Source organism: Mytilus galloprovincialis, chromosome 1, assembly GCF_965363235.1.
Source record: "Mytilus galloprovincialis chromosome 1, xbMytGall1.hap1.1, whole genome shotgun sequence".
NCBI classification, from domain to species: Eukaryota; Metazoa; Mollusca; class Bivalvia; order Mytilida; family Mytilidae; genus Mytilus; species Mytilus galloprovincialis.
In genome coordinates, this window is record NC_134838.1 from 60,982,532 (window position 1) to 60,991,158 (window position 8,627).

The 8,627-nt window shown below is 32.2% G+C and overlaps 1 long non-coding RNA gene across 1 annotated transcript; it reads left to right on the forward strand.

Moving 5' to 3' along the window:
* The first annotated feature begins 417 nt into the window (after positions 1 to 417).
* Positions 418 to 7,837, forward strand: LOC143083920 (uncharacterized). The gene is made up of 3 exons (XR_012980950.1): positions 418 to 525; positions 4,052 to 4,180; positions 7,689 to 7,837. It is a non-coding gene; the product is annotated as an uncharacterized LOC143083920 (long non-coding RNA).
* Positions 7,838 to 8,627: the final 790 nt, after the last annotated feature.

The following is an 8,627-nucleotide window of genomic DNA, read 5'->3' on the forward strand; positions in this document are numbered from 1 at the left end:
ATTTGAAATTTAACTTAAGTTAAAAGGAAATTTTGCTTCACTAAAAGAAAAAAAGGATTATACTAAGGTACACGTATAGGAGTCATGTCATTGAATACTACGAGCCAATGTATTAGAAATTAATTTTGTGCGTTCGCCCTTAGTAATCATAGTTGAAACATTTTTAAGGGTATACAAGGGATACAAGCCACCTTTCCTTAAACATTACGTAGATATCGAGTCAACCAGTTTTCCTCTTTTTACACCCAAATAAGATGTCGTGCTTTACGTTGAAAAGCAGAAGATACACACTTCACGGACTTCAGTTTTACTTGTCCGTCGATCGATAATCAAAGACAAATAAAACAAATTTGTCTTAAATTTAGTACATAATGATTATTTGTACATTTTGAAATAGCCTTACATTAACTGCGTTTGAGTATTACGATGGTGTACTATATATACTTAACTATTTATAACCTGGTCTTATCTCATTGTCGACAACTTTTGAAATGTTAAGGATTATATTTCTGAGTCTCATAATAGGTTTGTTTCTTTCCTTTTTTTTTTCTATGTTATGATATGCATTAAAACGTTTAGGTTCTTTCTTATGATAAAAAGACACCGTGTAGAACGCCACATGCGGGGTGTCGGCTATGTTTGACATGGGGTGGCAATTTTGAAGCGACGAAAAAGTAACAAGGTAAGTTCAAGCATCAAAATTTCTTATTTTTAGAACTCTCAGTACCATATAATGTATTGCACGGAAGGAACCGCAACATAATTTATTTCCTGAAAGCAGAAGCAGTCGTTTTCAGTGCTCAGTTTTCTCAAACACCTCGCCTTAGTTTTCCGTGTTGCAGATTTTGAGGCTTTATATGCAAATTTCGGTATAAAAAACTACTTTACACAGCTACCCTCCGTATCATTTATATAGAATTGTATTCCTATCATTGACTTATAGCAAATACCAGTTTCTTAGTTAAAATTAATTGGTTTTAAAACTGTTATTCATCAAAATATAAAGTGTCGCTCAGGGTGTCAGATTTTGCGTCGCAAGGGGTAGAGGCTTGTCATAAAAAAATACATATTTGCATGTAAATTAGTCTTCATATGATACATTTTATTTCAAACACATCTACTATACCATGACAAAACAAGGATTTTTCATTTTGCCTGTTTTTGGTCTCAATAAAATTAACCATACCAATTTTGTTGCACCAGATGCCCATTTCGATAATACATGTCTCTTCAGTTATGCTCGTGGCCAAAATATTTGAACTCCAAAGCTTATATAAAAGATGAAGAGCTATAATCCAAAAGGTCCAAAAAGTATAAATATATGCTTTTGATTTCATTCACATCTTCTTTACCATGAAAAAATAAGGGTTTTTCATTTTGCCTGTTTTTGGTCTTATAAAACCACAGGCACTTGTCTCAGAAAAAAAATTTCCTATATACCTTAATGTATATAGGAAATTTTTTTCTGAGACAAGTGCCTGTGTATAAAACATGTGCTTTTGATTTCATTCATTTGCATACAAGGGTGCTCCTCTCCGTTATGTATCTTTAGGTGCTTATTGAGGGATGACTCGTGCTTATATCTTTTGGCACACACATGACAAACAAACTGCTCGCCAACCTCCTCTTCGTGGTCTATTTCAAATCCTTCTCGTTCCATTCCTTTAAAAAAATATATACGTTTATGCATTTACATAGTGTCTAAACAACAACTAATCTATTTGGGCGTCGATCAGTTTGTGAAAATAAACTGATACAGTGACTAAATAAAAATTATATAAAATCATTTACGATCTCGAATATACATTTGCATTTACGAAATTGAAAAACATATCATGGAAAGATTAAAAGATTTATATGTTCATAGCATTTGATTAAGTGTATTCCTATTCAACTCAATTTAAATCATTAATGATTTGATAATTAATCGGGTACACCCTTCTTCATTCATACGTGTAAATTTCATATTCTTAAGTCCATTTGTCAATATTTTTGTATTTCAAAGGTATGATATAAAACAAACAACATTACACTTCTATTCATATCCAATTATTTTTCTACTTTGAGGCTTTATTTGCTATGTCTATCAATAAAAATCCACATTACTTAAAAGACTAAAATATGGACCAAATGACATACCTTAAGTTTGTAATTTGTCATCATAACAGTGTAGGTGTGTTTGAATTAAAAAGTATCAGATAGAGATCGATTTATAAGAAAATGTATTCTTTTTTTATGAAAGGGCCTCTACCCCTTGCGACGCAAAATCTGACACCCCGAGCGACACTTTATATTTTGATGAATAACAGTTTTAAAACCAATCAATTTAACTAAGAAACTGGTATTTGGTATAAGTCAATGAGAGGAATACAATTCTATATAAATGATACGGAGGGTAGCTGTGTAAAGTAGTTTTTTATACCGAAATTTGCATATAAAGCCTCAAAATCTGCAACACGGAAAACTAGGGCGAGGTGTTTGAGAAAACTGAGCACTGAAAACGACTGCTTCTGCTTTCAGGAAATAAATGATGTTGCGGTTCCTTCCGTGCAATACATTGTATGGTACTGAGAGTTCTAAAAATAAGAAATTTTGATGCTTGAACTTACCTTGTTACTTTTTCGTCGCTTCAAAATTGCCACCCCATGTCAAACATAGCCGACACCCCGCATGTGGCGTTCTACACGGTGAAAGAGATAACAGAAAATTGCTTGGAGTGCATTTTAAAATTTGTTCTTTAAGTCATATAGACGTCCTTCTGAAAACATTGTAATAAGATAGCATTGAAACATAAACAAATGTTTAGTGTATTGTCTTTGAAATGTTTTAATTGTAACATTTGAGAAAGATGGTAATATCTGTTATTCACGTTCTTAAACATTGTTCTGAAATATCCCGTTCATATTTCAATAATAAAAGAAAAATGATATTTGTTTTAATTTGTATTTCATATTGTTACAACTTTAATTCAAGGTAAATATTTCCCAAACATAAAAACAAAATTCGGCAAAAAATAGTTTAGTAAGGGGAGGGTATTTTTTTTAGCGGACAACTGTGAGTTTAATAACTACATTTGAAGAACCGGTTGATAATTAATTGGCGATACTACACACACTCAATTCATTTTTGATTTGCGAAACCTTACGCACTCAATACATTTGTAAACAGCGATACCACACACACTCAATTCATATGTAACTGTCGATAAATCTTGTACATGATTGAAATTGAATTATCTCCCGTTTACCATGGTTAATAAAAAAATCTAAAATTCATACAATGTAGATTAACATTACAGGAAAAAAATGAATTGACATAAATACCTAACTTCTAGGAAAATTCAAAACAGAATGTTATTTAACAAATAGCAAAATCAAAAGCTCAAACGCACCGAACGAATGGTAACAACTCACATGTTCCATACTTGGTGCAGGAATTGTCTTATAATGTACAAAACGGTGCATTACATCTGGTTTTAAAGCAAGATAAACCTCTCGCTTGCATGAAAGTAGAACAAAATTCCATTACATTAACAACAATGTTAAGCACACCAAACAGACACAATAAATATAAATCTCGAAAATTAGGGTACCACAGTCAACATAATTTTATTATCGTAACACTATTAAAACAAACTACTATGGTAACAAAGAAAAACAAAATTGTTCGTAGAAACTTTATAGACATAGAAAACAAGCATAAATGAAAACAAGAATGCAAAACATGACCACAGCACAATAACAAATTGGTGGGATGTACAAATACCGAGTCACGCAAAAGGATATAACGACCAATAGACTACACAAAAAGGTTAAAATATATAAAGACAAAAAAAAAACCACCGTTACACGTTATAAAAATGATAAACAACATCAGCAACTAGAATCGATATTTCAAGACCATCATGTATTATTTGTGAAGTTGATAAGGAACATTACAAATGCGTTATATGTATGTCAGATAGAACATACTCTTTATAAGTAAAGTACGATTTTTGTCGCAAGTTTATTATATTTTATCACTTACATTGTTGTATGTTATTCCCCAACAGGTAATTGTCTTACTGATAGACATTGTTCTCAGAAAAGCGACTGTACAGGTTATTTGCAGTGTCCACCATTTAGGCGAGTGGAATGCTTAAACGGAATATGTGATTGTTATCACGTGCCTGGTGTTCCTGGTAGGTATTAAAGATAGTTTTTGTTGTGTTGTTGGGGTTGCGTTGTCGTCTTAAAACCCGTATCTCCTTTTCTGATAAAAACAGAAATGCTCAATTATATAATTTATTCTAATATAATTTAAACAATTTAACAAAACAAAAAGACCCAAAAAGAAGTAATATTGAAGTTGTAGAAGATGCTTAATGTTTTATTAGTCAACGTTTTTCCGTGATCGGTCACGTAAGACATTTTCACAAGCATTGTGATCATGGGAAGTACAATCACAACGATTAACAGAAATGAATTTAAGACACCAAAGACGAAAAAAATACCGAAACTAAATTAATTTTCCTTAGAAATACGTTGCGGTTTTTCATTCATTTGTGTCTTTCAATGACACTAGATACACGTAACCTAAACATGTCTTCCTGAAAAATGATACTATCACGAACTTGTTGGAAATTGTACTTGTATTGTTCTTCCTATACACATAATAAAGCAAGTACAAACTTCTAACAACTTCAATAACCGTTTCACAAATGATATCGGATATGTTCCTTACGTCTTAACTACAATCCCCTTCCCTTTCATGAATATGACCTACCGAATTAGACTATTTACCGGATTTGTTATCACATAAACAACACGACGGGTGCCACATGTGGAGCAGGATCTGCTTACCCTTCCGGAACACCTGAGATCACCCTTAGTTTTGGTGGGGTTCGTGTTCTTTAGTTTTCTATGTTGTGTCATGTGTTCTATTGTTTGTCTGTTTGTCTTTTTCATTTTTAGCCATGGTGTTGTCTGTTTATTTTAGATTTCTGAGTTTGACTGTCCCTTTGGTATCTTTCGTCATTCTTTTTCAACCAATACTATATATGTACAGTGAAGATGCAAAAATAGATTGACGAAGGATTCTGATTGGTTTCTTTCTTTATCAAATCCCCTTCACTCACTTTTAGCATTTATTATTTGGTAAAGCTTTGTAATAGTCACTCTAAATTGCCATAAAAACTGCAGTTATTCATGCGTAGCTCGACACGTGTTTTAGAATAAGCGAGCTCAATTCGTGTATTTCCCAGGCAAACATGCAATTAATTAATGTAAGGTATGTCGCACTTTCAAAGTGTTAACAAATAATTTCCTGGACTGCCATATTAAAAAAAAAACTTGTGATAACGATAGAAAGGACGTAGGCATTAGGACAATAAAAGATATCCAATCTGTTGTGTTTTGGTCGTGAAATAATTAGCTGTCAAAATAAGTTTAAAGGTTGTAACAAATAACGCATTCTATATTTCTATATTCGGATCAAAATTGACTTTATCGACATTGAATATCCAGTGAAAGCGTCATGCTTACAGTTAAAGGTCGCCAACTTTGAGTAATGACCGAATTTTGGAATAACGCTTGACATTAAATAGGGACAAGCTCAAGCTTTCTAAAAAAATTAAAAAAAAACTATGGACTGCTTCGCTCTATCCTGGTTTAATGTAATGTTTATGCATGTGGTTGTTGGTTTAAGTATTTAAATCGATATCAAATGCAATAAATAATTAGTTTCAGTGAAAATGGTGCTATTCTACTTTAAGAGTGTGCGTTATACACCCATACTTTTAAAATTTTGTTCACTTTACTTGTTGAAAATTAAAAAAAAAAATACAAATAGACATGACTTTGGAGGTGTGCCTCTGTAGAGGTTTGCCCAGATTGGCAGAAGTTATAAAATACAGATAATCTGCATTTTTTAAAACATTGTATACGAACATTGTTTAGAAACACAAATCATGCGTATTGCAGATTATTAAACAAAGCAAATAAAGACGTATAATTATGTGAATATTGAATTTCTGTGTGCAATATATGCATAATAAAACGAACACGGATCAATAACAGTTGATCAAAACTGATATACACATAGTTAATTTTCTGGCTTTTATGTCTTATCCTGAGACGAGAAAATTCTGTAATTCTTTATCTCATTTAAAGCAATAGCTGTTGCTATATCTCAGTCGCATCTTTAGGCAATCAATCAGAATCTACAAGTAATTATTTCAAGATGGCGTGTATAACGACTAAATCTAGTAGCTACGCACCGTGATGCGAAGCAAACACACACATTTGAGACATCGATATGTTTCTAATTTTGAGCTGATTAACATGATTATTATTGTATTTAAAGGAAGTATTAATGCCTGTATCAAGTCAGGAATATGACAGTTGTTATCCATTCGTTTGATGTGTTTGATCTTTTTAATTTGCCATTTGATTTGGGACTTTCCTTTTTGAAAAAAGTAAAATCATAAAAATACTGAACTTAGAGGAAAATCGATTCGGAAAGTCCATAATCACATGGCAAAATCAAATAACAAAACGCATCAAAAACGAATTGACAAGAACTGTCATATTCCTGACTTGGTACAGGCAGTTTCAAATGTAGAAAAATGTGGATTAAACCTTGTTTTATAGCGCTAACCCTCTCAGTTTGATTACAGTCTCATCAAATTCCGTTATATTTACATTGATGCGTTAACTAAACAGACACACTAAATAAATGAATGAATTTTCCTCGGAGTTCAGTATTTTTGTGTTTTAACTTTTTTTTTAATAAAGGTCATCCTTAAATCTGCTATGGTTTAAAAGGACTTGAAAGAAGTGGTGTGGTATATTACTTCGTGACACAAATCACTATAGGCACTGAGCGTCAAGCAAATAAATAGACGTTGCGCACTATGTTGGTACTAGTGAGCGTTCTAGGACGTTTCTTATAATAAGCCGATTTGGACGATTTCAAAGAACGTTTCAAGCGTTTGAGCTAATTAACTGTAAAACATCTAGTAATAAATTACGTTTTTCGGTAAAAACGGAACATTTAAGTGTAAATAAAGGCAACAGTAGTATACCGCTGTTCAAAACTCATAAATCTATGGACAAAAAACAAAATCGGGGTAACAAACTAAAACTGAGGGAAACGCATTAAATATTAGAGGAGAACAACGACACAACATTAAAATCTAACACACACAGCAACGGACTAAGCATCAGACAAAATCCGATGAGAATAACCAATATAACATCAAAACCAAATACATAAATTTGGGAAAAGTACCGTGACATTTTAGTATTTTATATTTCGGTTTCTATTTTCTTAATTTTAATTTTATTGTATTGAGTTCAACCAGAAATCACTATATTTTTATCTAAATGACATCTTAAACTTTTATATCTGATTTTTTTTCGATTTTATTTCTAAATACATATACATGTAAGATAAATATGAATCATCATAATCAAAGTAGCATACAGATTTGTTCTAACAAGACAGTCGCCACAGTTTTTATGCTGCCTATAACCAAACATAGACACAGTTGAATATTTTCATTCCGATATTGTTTTGAAAAACTTTAAAACCTTGAAATATGTAAAAATATTAATTACTATATGAAATAGAACCTTTGCGTACATATTTGCTTACCACTAGAATGAGTATCAGTGTGGGGCTTATTTTTCAAGATTTTCCTTTTTCAGCCTGTTATAGACCAAGTGATTGCAATGAATATGGTATTTGTCCAACAGGTTGGCGATGCGAACAATCAACTAATTTCTGCCATTGTTAATTTTTTGGAATGGCTCTATCAAAATGTAGCAGAATGAAATAAATACTGAGCTATTAACAATGTTCTTTACTATTTCATTTTCATAGGGACGTTTAAACTCATAGATCGAAAATAAACTGACGACACCATAGCTAAACAAGAAAAAGACAAAAAAAAAAAAAAAAATACACAAGACACAACATAAAGACTAAGCAAAACGAACCTCAAAAAAGCTTGAGGTGATCTCAGTTGCATCACATATGGCACGCGTCGTGCTGCTCATGTTACTACAATCTTGGTGCATAGTCTTATTCGGTAGGTCATTTCGTAAGAAGGGAGCAGATTGTGTTATATATATATTTAACGTCTTAAATGATATAAGTAACATATCCGGTATCGTTGTGAAACGGATATTCCGTAACGGCCAACGAACTCGTGATGGCGTCCGTAAATTTATGAAGGAATTATTTCAACAAACTTAAACTATGTTTTTTTTTTTATTTAACAAATATATGTTAGAGAAAATATGTCGCTAGTGTTTTGAGACACTGATAAATTGTATCGTTCAACCAACTCTTGATGGTGACCGTGAATCTTCATTTTGTCGATTTCAGTAGTTTTTTCTCATAGTTCTGTTTGAGTAGTTTTTGGTAATAGAAGCAGAGCAGTGTTACCACATAGTGTCAACATCCACGAGCGTCCTGTATTAACCGAGATTTGTTAATGCTATACAAAGGAGCACATGGTATGTTACTGTTGAGAAATGGAAAGTTGACAATTGGAAAATTGTAATAATTACGTTTGTCATAGATTCTAGGAAAGGGTCGTCTGTCTGTAAAACTATTTAAATCGGCCAAGTTTATCGTGTATT